General features: G+C 44.8%; 1 long non-coding RNA gene across 1 annotated transcript in view; it reads left to right on the forward strand.

Moving 5' to 3' along the window:
- Positions 1-12,189, forward strand: part of LOC127001582 (uncharacterized) — a 176,752-nt gene that overhangs the window by 120,598 nt on the left and 43,965 nt on the right. The window contains exon 3 of the long non-coding RNA XR_007755339.1: positions 6,924-6,959. This is a non-coding gene — a long non-coding RNA (uncharacterized LOC127001582). The remainder of the gene's footprint in view (positions 1-6,923; positions 6,960-12,189) is intronic.

Genomic DNA, 12,189 nt, shown 5'->3' on the forward strand with positions numbered 1-12,189 from the left:
CTCCTCCTCCTCCTCCTCCTCCTCCTCCTCCTCCTCCTCCTCCCCTTCATCTCTCTTAACTAGCTGCCACACGGTCGGGATAAGTTCCTCCAATTACCTGTTGTGAGGCCTGAGAGAGAGGTGAAGAGAGAGTAAGAGAGCCGTAGGAGAGGAGGTACAGAGGCGAAGGAGGAGGAGGAGGAGGAAGACCTTTTGAAGCCTTTGTGTTCCTCGACGGCCATGCAGAGGGAGGAGGAAGCGGAGAGAGAGAGAGAGAGAGAGAGAGAGAGAGAGAGAGAGGAGAGAGAAGAGAAGGTTGTGAAAGAGTCAGGCAACACAGGAAGTAAGGGAAATGGAGGAGGAGGTGCATAAAGAGGAGGAGGAGGAAGAGGCTGCTGCATAAATAAGGTGAAAAAGAGGAAGGTAAGAAGAGTAGTGTTGAGCAGGGCACGCTGAGGAGAGGGGGGGGAGGAGGAGGGACATCATTACGCATAGGTCGAGGAAGAAGTGAGCTGAAGGGTCGGGACGCACTATGGAAGGAGTGGATGAAACGGAGCAAGAAAAGAAGAAGAAAAAAGAGGAAGAAGAAGAAAAGAAGTCGAAGAAAAAAGGAAACAATGAAGACTGGAGCTGGAGGAGAAGGAATATGAATAAAATAACAATTGCAAGAACGACAAGAGGAGAATGAGAACACAGAATTAATGAACGAAATAAAAGACATGAAGCAGAAACGACAACAGTATTAAGAGAAGAAACCAGACCAAAAATTAATAACAGCAATAGCCACAACAACAACAACAACAACAACAACAACAACAACAACAACAACAACAATGAAAAAGAGGAGAAACAGAACATGAAGAAGGTTAAAGGAGGAGAAAGAAGAACATGAAGAAGAGTAGGGAAGAAGGACTTTTGAGGGCATTTGGCTATTTTTTTTTTTTTTTTTTTTTTTTTTTGTGTGTGTGTGTGTGTTGGGGACGCGTGGGGAGGCGGGGAGGAGTAAGTAGCCTCCCCTGTGTCCCTGTGTTCCATTCCCCATTCTCCCTACACTCCCCATGTGCCACTCCCCAGTTTATCTTCCCATCTTGCCTCCCACTCACGTCCAACACCCTTTCTCCTCCCTCACCCTTCTCCCCCAGACCTCCCTTCTTCACGTCCCACTTTCCTTCCTTACTCTTTCCTCATCCTCTTCCCCGCTTTCTTTCTCTCTGATCCTACTGCTCTTCCTCCCCTCGTCCCACACACACCCTCCCCCTCTCTCACCCCTTCCTGTCCTCCCCACCTGTTCCCTGCGTGTCCCTCTCTCCCTGTGCACTCAAAACACACCTCGCCTCTGACACAATAACGCATTCACTGATAAATTGTTGTTCTCCTGAGTACGACGGTGTAGGCTGTAACTCAGGCATACAACACACATACACACACACACACACACACACGCACACGCACACGCACACACTTCCACAATCTGTACCTACCGCTCTTCATTTTAGCCATTCTCATTCCCCTTTAGTATTTCATTTCCACACCTTCATATTTTATCCCGCAGTATTATTATTATTAACTGCTCGTATTACGTGTTTAAGCTCAGCGGTCGGCCGTCACTCCCCCTCTCTTTGACCCCTGATGTTATGGGATTATGTTCACAGGATAATTTTCACTTCTTCCCGCTGTTAGTCCCTCATCATTTTGCACGTTAACCTGACCCTCTAGTCCACTCGCTCCTCTCCGCTTCCAACGTCCTCATATTTATCTCCCTAACTGCTCTTTCCTCACTCCCTCTGCCCTTCCGTTAGATCATTTTCCAGTACAGTCCCTCCCCCTTCTTGATTATGTACCGTGCCGTGCTCTACCTCACCACTCCATAACTTGCCCTACCGTACCATACCTTACCGTATTATTCCAAGCCATACTTTAGACACAGTTTGTTCTCCTCCGCCTCCTCTCACCGCCCAACAAACCCCGCCTACCTCCTTTCTGTACCACTTTTCCCTCTCCACGCTTCTGCCTTTCCCTTCCCCTCGTTTCATCCCTCCCCAGCCTGTCCTATCCAGCCTATAAGTTATTTCCTCTTTGCCCTTCCTCTCGCCTATTTTACCCTTGCCTCTTTTTTCCCCTCTCCCGCTTTTCCCTCCCTTCCACTCATCTCTCCCCCTTCCCTCTCGCATACTCTCCCCTCTCTTCTCTTTTCCCCTCGCCTTCCTTTCCCTTCCACTCATCTCTCCCCCTTTCCTCTCGCATACTCTCCCTCTCTTCTCTCTTCCCCTCGCATGCCTTTCCCTTGCCTCCAGTCAGTCCCGTCCCACCCCCTCTCTCTGCCTCCCAGCTCCTCCCGCCCCTTCCACTTGCCTCTCTTTCCCCTTCGCTTCCCTTGCCTCCACTCATCCCCGTCCTATCCCCCTCTCTGCCTCCCTGCTCCTCTTCCGCCCCACCAGCTAATGTTGTGTAGCCTCGCGCCGCATCGCCAGATTAGTTATCGGCGAAGAGCAGCGTATAATCACCTCTTCATTCACTGAGCCGAGAAATGAAGGCAACACCTTACTTCCTCCTTGTCCCTGAGCCCGGGTGCTTGTGCCGAGGATGAGAGAGAGAGAGAGAGAGAGAGAGAGAGAGAGAGAGAGAGAGAGAGAGAGAGAGAGAGAGAGAGAGAGAAGGGAGAAGGGAGTTTGAGAAGTAAAGAAGGAGGAAAAAGCTGATGGTTGAAAAGGTAGAAGTAGAGAATGTGAAAGAGAGAGAGAGAGAGAGGAACTTTTTTTGTGTGTGTGTGTGTGTTGAATTGCTCCTCTGTTGGTCATTCTGTGTTGAGAGTCTTTGTGACCTGGAGGTTAGGAGGTCACGCCACAAGGGGGAGTTTTTTTCCCCTCTCAGTCGTCTGCCTCCTGCCTCGTGTGGTCTCGGCAAGGGAGATAGTCCAATAAAAAAATGCCGTTGATGATAGTGATGCTGGCGCTCCTGCTTTCCATATTCCTGTTGACTTTCACGCACTGTAGCCTGTGAAAATTTGCAGCTGCTTTCGTTACAGGTTAAAGTTGATATATCTATTGGTAAAAAAAAAAAAAGTACGAAAGTAAAAAAAAATGGTTAAAAATTGCTGTAAAATATTTGAAGGTCAGAAAAGTAGGCAAACGTAAATTCTAAACGCTGCTGCTCTGTCCAAGGGTCGGATATAAAGTCTAGAAAATCGCCTCTCACAAAGCTTACAGAAGAAGAGGAAGTCAAAAGAGAGGATCAGTTTAAGTTTTTTAGAGGTGTGTTTTGATTCTCACCTCTTGAAAAAAAATGTAAGCCATGGTAGCGAGGAAATGCAGCAGGAGATTGGCTGTAAAAAAAAACTTGGTCAAAGAAGTAAGCAAACGTAATTACTAAAAGCTGCAGCTCTGTCCAAGGGTCGGATATAAAGTCTAGAAAATCTCTTCTCACAGAGCTTACAGAAGAAGAGGAAGGCAAAAGAGAGGATCAGTTTAAGTTTTTTAGAGGTATGTTTTGATCTCACCTCCCCCAAAAAAATGTAAGCCGTGTTAAGGAGGAAATGCAGCAGGAGACTGGCTGTTTCCGAGTTTACTAGTGTCTGGTGTATTTTGCTGGTGTTCTAATAGCTGTTAAATCTGTTGGTGTTGATGTTTATTTTGCGCCGTTGGTTCTGATTATTCTGCAGCAGGTCATACCATTATTATTTTTTCTATCGCACTAATAACTTTTGTTGCCTCTATGATGACTTGCTGTTTTTTTATAGTTGTTGTTTTTGATGTTTTGTTTATTACCTGATAGTCTGATAATAACTGGACGGTAATAGACTGGTGTTCCCGGAGATGTAGAAATCAGGGCATACAGACAATCAGTGAGAGAGCATTTGCCGGAACAGGATACGATACACTAACATCAGACAGAGAGGCGGAGAGCGTGAAAGGTTAGTACTGACAATATTGTGATGATAATGATGAATAAAGCCGGTGTTGCTCTTATTGTGATGATTTGACCATTAAAGAGAGAATCAAATGGTCCAACAAGAAGTATATAAGATGATGCCCGCACTAGTGAAGCCCGACAGGAGAATTACAGTTTGATTCTAGTGGTGTCTTGATTCTCCCGCCTCTGAAAGAAATATATAGAGTTTAAGCCGCAATAAAGAGGACTATAACAAAAACCCTGGTCCAGAGTTTACAAGTGTAGTTTCAGCATATTATTTTGTTATCATTGTAGCTGTTGAATTTACTAGTGTTTTGTTGTGTATTATTTCATCGTAATCATTGTAGCTGTTGAATTTACTAGTGTGTTTTGTTGTGTATTATTTCATCGTAATCATTGTAGCTGTTGAATTTACTTGTGATTTATTGCGTATTATTTTGTTGTTATCAATGTAGCTGTTGAATTTACTTGTGATTTATTGCGTATTATTTTGTTGTTATCATTGTAGCTGTTGAATTTACTAGTGTGTTTTGTTGTGTATTATTTCATCGTAATCATTGTAGCTGTTGAATTTACTTGTGATTTATTGCGTATTATTTCATCGTTGTCATTGTAGCTGTTGAATTTACCAGTGTTTTGCTGTGTATTATTTCATCGTTGTCATTGTAGCTGTTGAAAGGTCTGTTGTGATAGCCATGTTCATTACGCCGCCGCTCACCCCATTGTCACCATACGCTAATGACACTTGTTGCTGCCGTGTCGCCGCCCGTGATCAAGCAACTTAATAACTCTTTTATGTGCGGCAATAACGACCTTTTTTTCCCCTACACAATGCATTATTTGACTGAGGGAAAAATACGTGTAATTAAATCATGAAACAATACGCATAAAACTCGGTCACATGTAGCACTGCAAACTAATCAGCTAAACGGTTCTCCGTAATAATAATAATAATAATAATAATAATAAAAATTGTTATGCGCGGCTGCCTGCTTTGTCGGTAATGTATAGGAGTGGTGATGATGGCGCTGGTGATGGTGGAGCCTGTGATTATTAGGATGAGGTTTAGTGTTATTTTATCCTATTATCCCTATCCTCCCTCTCCCATTACTTGTGTAACTTATCTCTATCTCTTACTCATCCTTTTCCAGACTTTCCCCCCCTCCTCATCTCAATCTTAGTTACTCTCTCTCTCTCTCTCCACTTATTTTTGTAGCTCATTATCATCTGTTACTCATCATTTTCCAGCCTTTCCCTCCTTAATCATCTCTATCTTAGTTATTCTCTCTCTCTCTCTCTCTCTCTCTCTCTCTCTCTCTCTCTCTCTCTCTCTCTCTCTCTCTCTCTCTCTCTCTCTCTCTCTCTCTCTCTCTCTCTCTCTCTCTCTCTCTCTCTCTCTCTCTCCACTATTTTTTGTAGCTCATTGTCATCTGCTTCTCCGCCTTTTCCAGACTTCCGTTCTCTCCTCATCTCTTGCCCTCCACTTCTGTTGGTCATCATTATCTGTTACTTAGCCTCCTCCAGCCACCCCTCCTCTTCTCATCCCTTGCCATCTACTCTTTTTCTAGTTATTCATCCTCTATCATGACTTCTTCTTTACCTCATCGCTGTCTGTTATCCGTGTTTTTCCTTCAGTCTTTCCCTCTTCCCTCATCCCTTGCCCTTCAGTTTATTTTAGTTATCCTCCCTTTTCCACCTTCCCTTCTCTTCTCATCCCTTGCCATCTACTCTTTTTCTAGTTATTCATCCTCTATCATGACCTCTTCTTTACCTCATTGCTGTCTGTTATCCGTGTTTTTCCTTCAGTCTTCCCCTCTTTCCTCATCTCTTGCCCTTCAGTTTATTTTAGTTATCCTCCCTCTTCCACTACCTCTTTTGTTCCTTCATTACCTTATATGTTTCCCCTTGCCCCTCAGTTTATTTTAGTTATCCTCTCTCTTCCACTACCCCTCTTTTATTCCTTCATTACCTTATACTTTTCCCCTTGCCTCCTCCCACGGCTCATCCAACCCAGCCTCCCTCATTCCTGTATTTTCCTTTCCCTCTCCACGCTACTTCCTTTCCTTTCACTTCGTTCCATCCTTCCCCAGACAGTCCTATAGAGCCAATAACTTATCCGCATCTGTTACCCAGGTCCATTCCTCATTCGTTCCAGCATTCCCCTCTCACCTCATTCGTTGCCCTCCTCTTTATCCTAGTTACCCTTCCTCTATCACTACCTTTTCTTGCTTCATCAATTTCAGTTACCCATGTCTTTTTTTCATTCCTCATTCCTTGCTTTTCATTCTATTCTAGTTATCTTTCCTCTTCCATTCCTTCGTCTCTACCTCATCTGCAAATGGCATCACTGTTCTTCCTTTATCCTTCCACTCTCTCCTCATCCCTTGCTTATCACTTTATGCTCGTTACTTTCCCTCTTCCTATCTTTCGTCTCTGCCTCATCGTCATCTGCTATAACTGTTCTTGCTTCATCCTTCTCGTCTCCTCTCATCCCTTGCCCTCTATCCCTCCATCCCTTCTCACATGGCATATACCTTCAATGAACGGTCCACACAGCTTCTCAAGTCTGTATACTTCAACCTCTGTCCTCTTTCATCCATCCATATAGCAGCCTCTCCCAATATGCATCAACCTTCAACCACACATCACTTTCTCCTCCCTCTCTCTTCAAACAAAGGAGGAAAGGGACTCAACTTGCCCACCCCTTTCAGATGTCCTCGCTCTGGTATGGGAAGCTCTACAAAGGGGGCATTACCTCCATTCACATTTCCACATGTTCCCTCCGTTCCTGTACCACTTCTCTCCTCTTCCATCCACTCTCCATCCTTAGATTCATCCACTCATTCTGTTCTGTTTCACCTCTCCACATCCTCCCTCCGTCTCTATTCCACTTCTCTTCCATCCATCCTCCATTCTTTTATTCAGTCGCACATTCTGTTCCGTTTCGCTTATCATTTCTGCCTCTAGTTCCCCCCGTCTCCCCCCGCCCTTCCCCCGCTGCTGAAGTGATAATTCTGGTCTTCTCGCCCCCACAGATGTGTGTCACGAGTCTCGACCACCGATCCAAGAAGGTAACGTGTCAATGACCTGCCGAGTATGTGTGTGTGTGTGTGTGTTGAAAGGGAGAGAGAGAGAGAGAGAGAGAGAGAGAGAGAGAGAGAGAGAGAGAGAGAGAGAGAGAGAGAGAGAGAGAGAGAGAGAAATGGTGGCAATGGTAGTGGTGGTGGTGACAATATATCAGTGTAACAGTATTATATTGGTGGTGGTGCTGGTAGTGAGTAGTGGAGGTGGAGGTGGGACTGATGGGGCTGGGCGGAGCGGGGAGGAGCGGGGTGGGGCGGGGCGGGGCTGACCAGTACACACACACACAAGACGCCTCGTTAGTCCGCTGAGGCCCCGCGCTACCCACGGCTCTCACTTTCCTATCGTCGACAAGTTTCCCGATATGTTCAACTTATTCCGGCCCACAAGTTTGCCCGTTAGCGGCGCGGCGGAGCGGGGAAGCCTAGGGGCGGGGGCGTGTTGATCCCCGTCTCTTCTTTCTCTACCTTCTCCTCCTCCTTATACTTTCTTCCTCCCTCTTCATCCTTCTCCTTACACCAGACATCCACCAAACATCCGTGATCCGTGTTAGTGTGTGCGTACGTATTTGTGTCCGTGGCAAAGTATTCCATTTGTCCTTCATCCGTGTTAGTGTGTGGGTACGTGTATTTTGTCCGTGGCAGAGTTTTCCTTCTTTTTTCCTTCCCCTTACATCAGGCATTCATTTGTCCATGATTCGTGCTAGTGTGTGCTTGCATATTTGTGTCCGTGGCAAAATTTTCCTCCTTTTTTCCTTCTCCTTAGACTTGGCATCCATTCGTCCGTGATATCTGTTATTGTCCTCGTACGTATTAGTGTCCGTGGCAAAGTTTTCAGTGTGTATTAAGTATATCAATAACTATCTATCATTAACTTGTATCATTTATTTACTGAATTTTTGAGGTACGATAATGTTAAAAGGCAGAGTATGTGTAATTCATCAAAGGCGAGGAAAAATCGGAAGTTGCCGTAGATTTTTGAGTTGGTAATAAGTGACGTCAGAAAAATCAGAAGCTGCCGTAGATTTTTGAGTTGGTAATAAGTCACGTGTGTTAGTGAGACAAAGCTTGGAATATGGCTACAAATCTTTTATAGCTCTCATTTAATTTCCTGTGCTCGCTCTATCCCTCATCTTTTTCTGCTTTCCTCACCTTTTTTTATCTCCTTAATCATGTCTCCCTCCCTCTCCTATCTTTCCGTCCATCCCTCCATCTCCTTTGTTTTCTTTACCTCTTTACTTTCCTCCTTTCCGCTGTTATCCATTTTGTCTTCCCTTCCTCCTCTCTCACATTTTCCTCCCTCCCTCCTCCATCTCTATTACTTACGATTTTTCCTCCATCCCTCCTTCCTCCTCTCCTCACTCTTCTCTCCAGTCCATGTATCCCTTCCTTCTGTCATTCGTTCTGTCTCTCCCTCTCTATTACCTCTTCTATTTTTCCCTCCCTTACTCCCTCCTTCCTTCCCTTCCTCGCTCTCTCTTATTCCTTCTCCCTCCTCTCCCTTTTTCACCCGTTCACTCACGTCTATGCATCCCTCCCTCCATTAATACGTATCTCTTCCTGTCTAATACCTCTCCCCTCTCTCCCTCCTCCGTCTCCTTTTCCTTCTCCTCCTTTCTCACTCTGTTATCCTGTTTGTCTCCTAACCTATTTAGTATTTCTCCTATATTTCCCTTCCTCTCTCTTTTCTATTCCTCCTTAATAACCTGTTTCCTCCCCACTCCCTTTCACTTACATTTTTTTAAACTTTTCTTGTCTCCCTCTCTTTCTCCCTCATTTTCGTCACCCTCCCTCTCTCCCTCCCTCCCTTCCTCTCTTTTGCCTACCTTTCTCTCTCTCCCTCCCTACATTTCCAACCTTTCCCTCTCTCCCTCCCTTTTTCCTTCCCTTTCGCTATCTTTCCTTCCTTCTCTCCCTTCCATTCTCTCTCTACCTATTTTTCCTGCATCCCTCCTTTTTCTTCCCTTTTTACCTCCCTCCAGACACTCCCTCCCTCCCTTCTCTCTATTACTTCCCTTCCCATTTTCCCTCCATTCAGGCTCTCTCTCCCTACCTTCTCTATCACCTGTCTTTTCCTCCCTCCCTATCTCCCTCCCTCCCCCTCCCTCCTGCCCTTCTCTCCCTTCCTCCTGCCCTCATAAATCAAGTTACACGCGACGGAACAAGTTACATTGTGGCGTAAATCACGTTTTGAAGGCCATAAATTCCTCTTGATATACACACTGAGACTCGCACTATAAGAATCGCCGAGCCCGGGGCAACACAATATTCACTTATTATTTAATACTGTGTGTGTGTATGTGTGTGTGTGTGTGTGTGTGTGTGTGTGTGTGTGTGTGCGACAGACAGACACACAGACACACAAACACACACACAAAAAAACTAAAATAAAGAATGAAAGAAACTATTAGTGAGAGTTCAATCAAAGCGAGGGAACGGCAAAGACAGAAAGAGATAGACAGGGAGAGAGACAGACAGACAGGTACACAGACAAACACATATACACATAAAAAACTGAGAGAAATTCATGGAAGAAACTATTAAAGAGAGAGAGAGAGAGAGAGAGAGAGAGAGAGAGAGAGAGAGAGAGAGAGAGAGAGAGAGAGAGAGAGAGAGAGAATAAGACAGACCGAGATACACAGACAAACAGACAGAGGGAGAGAGACAGACAGACACACATACACATAAAAACTGAGAGAAATTCATGAAAGAAATTATTAGTGAGAGAGAGAGAGAGAGAGAGAGAGAGAGAGAGAGAGAGAGAGAGAGAGAGAGACAAACAGACAGAGGGAGAGACAGGGACAAACATTCAGAGGGACAGACAGACAGACAGACAGACAGAGCAACAGAGAGGCCGCCAGTTAGTCCTCACCTCCGGATTCACATGTTGGAATGCAAGAAGTTTCCGCGCCGAGTGTCTCCTCCTCCTCGCTATGCATAATTTTTACTTCACGAGCCGAAACTTGACGAGAATGCGCATCAAAGGACCGAGAGAATATATAAGGCGAAGCTTTCCTTTGTGTCGCCTTGAGTGAGTGGAGCAGAGATGGAGGAGGAGGAGGAAGGAGAAGAGGAGGATAAGGTGGTGGTGGAAGGAGGGATTGAAAGAGGAAAAAAGACGCAAGAGATAGGAGGGAAGTTATTATGAGAAAGAGAACGAGGAAAGAGAAAAGCAGAGGTATAAGTGAAGGAGGAAAAGAAGTAGAGATGAAGGAGGAAAAGAAGGAAGAGAAGGAGGATGTGGTGGTGGTATAAGGGATTGAAAGAGAGGGGAAAAAAAGACGCAGGAGGTAAAAGAAAATTGTTAGGGGGAAGAGAGAACGAGGAAAGAAAAAAATAGAGATGGGAGGAAGGGTGAGAGAGGAAAAAAGAGAAGGAGAAAAAAGATAAGGTGGTGATACCAGAAACCGAAGGAGGAATAAAGGAAGAGAAAGAGAGAGAAAAGGGAGAGAGAGATAGAGAAAGGCAGGGAAGGAAGTGGTGAGAGAGAGAAAGAAAATAAAGAAAAAGGAGAGAGGAAAAGAAGGGAGTAGAGGAGAGAAAGGAAATGTAGGAAGGGTAGATAAGAATGAGGAATAGGTGGATAAAATGATGATAGGAGAGAAGGAAAGAGAAAAGAGAGATGGAGGAAGGAGGGAAGGATGGAAGGAGATAGAATGAAGAAAGAGAGGAAAGAGAAGAATTAGGAGTAGGAGAGAGGAAGAAAGGAAGGATATTAGAAGCAAAGGAAGGAGGAAAGAGAAGAGACAAACGATAGGAGAAGTAGGAGGGGAAGGAGGATTCAGAGTAGAGGGAAGGAAGAAAGAGGAGATATGCAGCAAGTTTGAGAGGAAGAAGTGAAGGAGGTAAGGAGGTATTATGTTACTTGGAATGTTCCGCTTTCTCTCTCTCTCTCTCTCTCTCTCTCTCTCTCTCTCTCTCTCTCTCTCTCTCTCTCTCTCTCTCTCTCTCTCTCTCTCTCTCTCTCTCTCTCTCTCTCTCTCTCTCTCTCTCTCTCTCTCTCTCTCTCTCTCTCTCTCTCTCTCTCTCTCTCCAATATTTAATCATCACTACATGGCGTATAAATTATAATACTCAGGGTTTTTTTTCTCATATCTAGCCAAAAACTCGTTCAAATTACATGTCTTAGATTATCCTTAAAGCCAAAAATGCGTATATGAATAAGGATCTTAAACAATGTAAATGCAATAGAAACACAATAAAAATAATCTACAAGGAGAGTCGTCAGTTGGGTATGGAAAGTTCCCCACCATTTCTTAGTTCACATCTTCCCTATTTGAGAAAGAGATACATTATTACTATCAGCATTATTATTTTATCATTATCATCAACGTTCCACAAGCATGTCCCCAGTCAGCACCAAGCACTTAAGTAGACAGCATCGTTCTCGTGCAGGGGAAGTCACTGCCCTGCGTGGTGAGAGCGTTTCACCTGGGCTATCTGGAACGCCATCAGGGCAGCGGCAGCATCTATGTGGCGTGCCAGAGAGTCCGCCGGTGTCAGAACCAGAGGCGCGGCGGGAGATTGTTGGCCCCTACCAGCACTGGACGCTCGTGTGTGTGTGTGTGGGTGTGTGGGGGTGTTTTGGGGGGGTTATAAGTAAAGAAATAGATTGGTAAATAGATAGAAAGATAGTTGGGATATCTAAAAAACAAGGGACGTAAGAGAGAAAAGAAATATAATGTGGGGGCTGAAATAATATCTCGGAAGACCGCAGACGTATCCTCGAGAGAGCAAATCCCTGGCCGCGTCGTGTTCGTCGAAATATTGTGCGTCATTTCTCTAATACCTGAAGATTTTGCTGCTCGCCCTTCCATCAGTTTTATTATTACTCTTCGGGCTGGATGAGGAAGGCAAATAATGTTGTTTTTATTAACTTTTCTTTCCTCTTGTTTTATTCTATTAGTTTAAACTATTTCAATTTGTTAATCGTCTCTCCGCCACTGTGTTGTTTCTCTCTGTACCTCTCTATTACCTCTTCTATTTTTCCCTCCTTTACTCCCTTCTTCCCTCCCTTCCTCGCTCTTTCATTCCTCCTCCTCCCTCTATCTTCTTCACCCGTACACATCTCTTTACATGATGGCTGCTCTTCTGAACTAATCAACCGCAGACTTTTTTTTTTATGTTGTTGTTGTTCTACTTCTCCTGTCAAACTTCATAACGCAAAAGTTAACCACTACCTTCATTTTTTCATCCCTCTCATCGGTAAACATTAGAACAA

This window comes from Eriocheir sinensis, chromosome 21, assembly GCF_024679095.1.
Source record: "Eriocheir sinensis breed Jianghai 21 chromosome 21, ASM2467909v1, whole genome shotgun sequence".
In the NCBI taxonomy this organism is placed as follows: Eukaryota; Metazoa; Arthropoda; class Malacostraca; order Decapoda; family Varunidae; genus Eriocheir; species Eriocheir sinensis.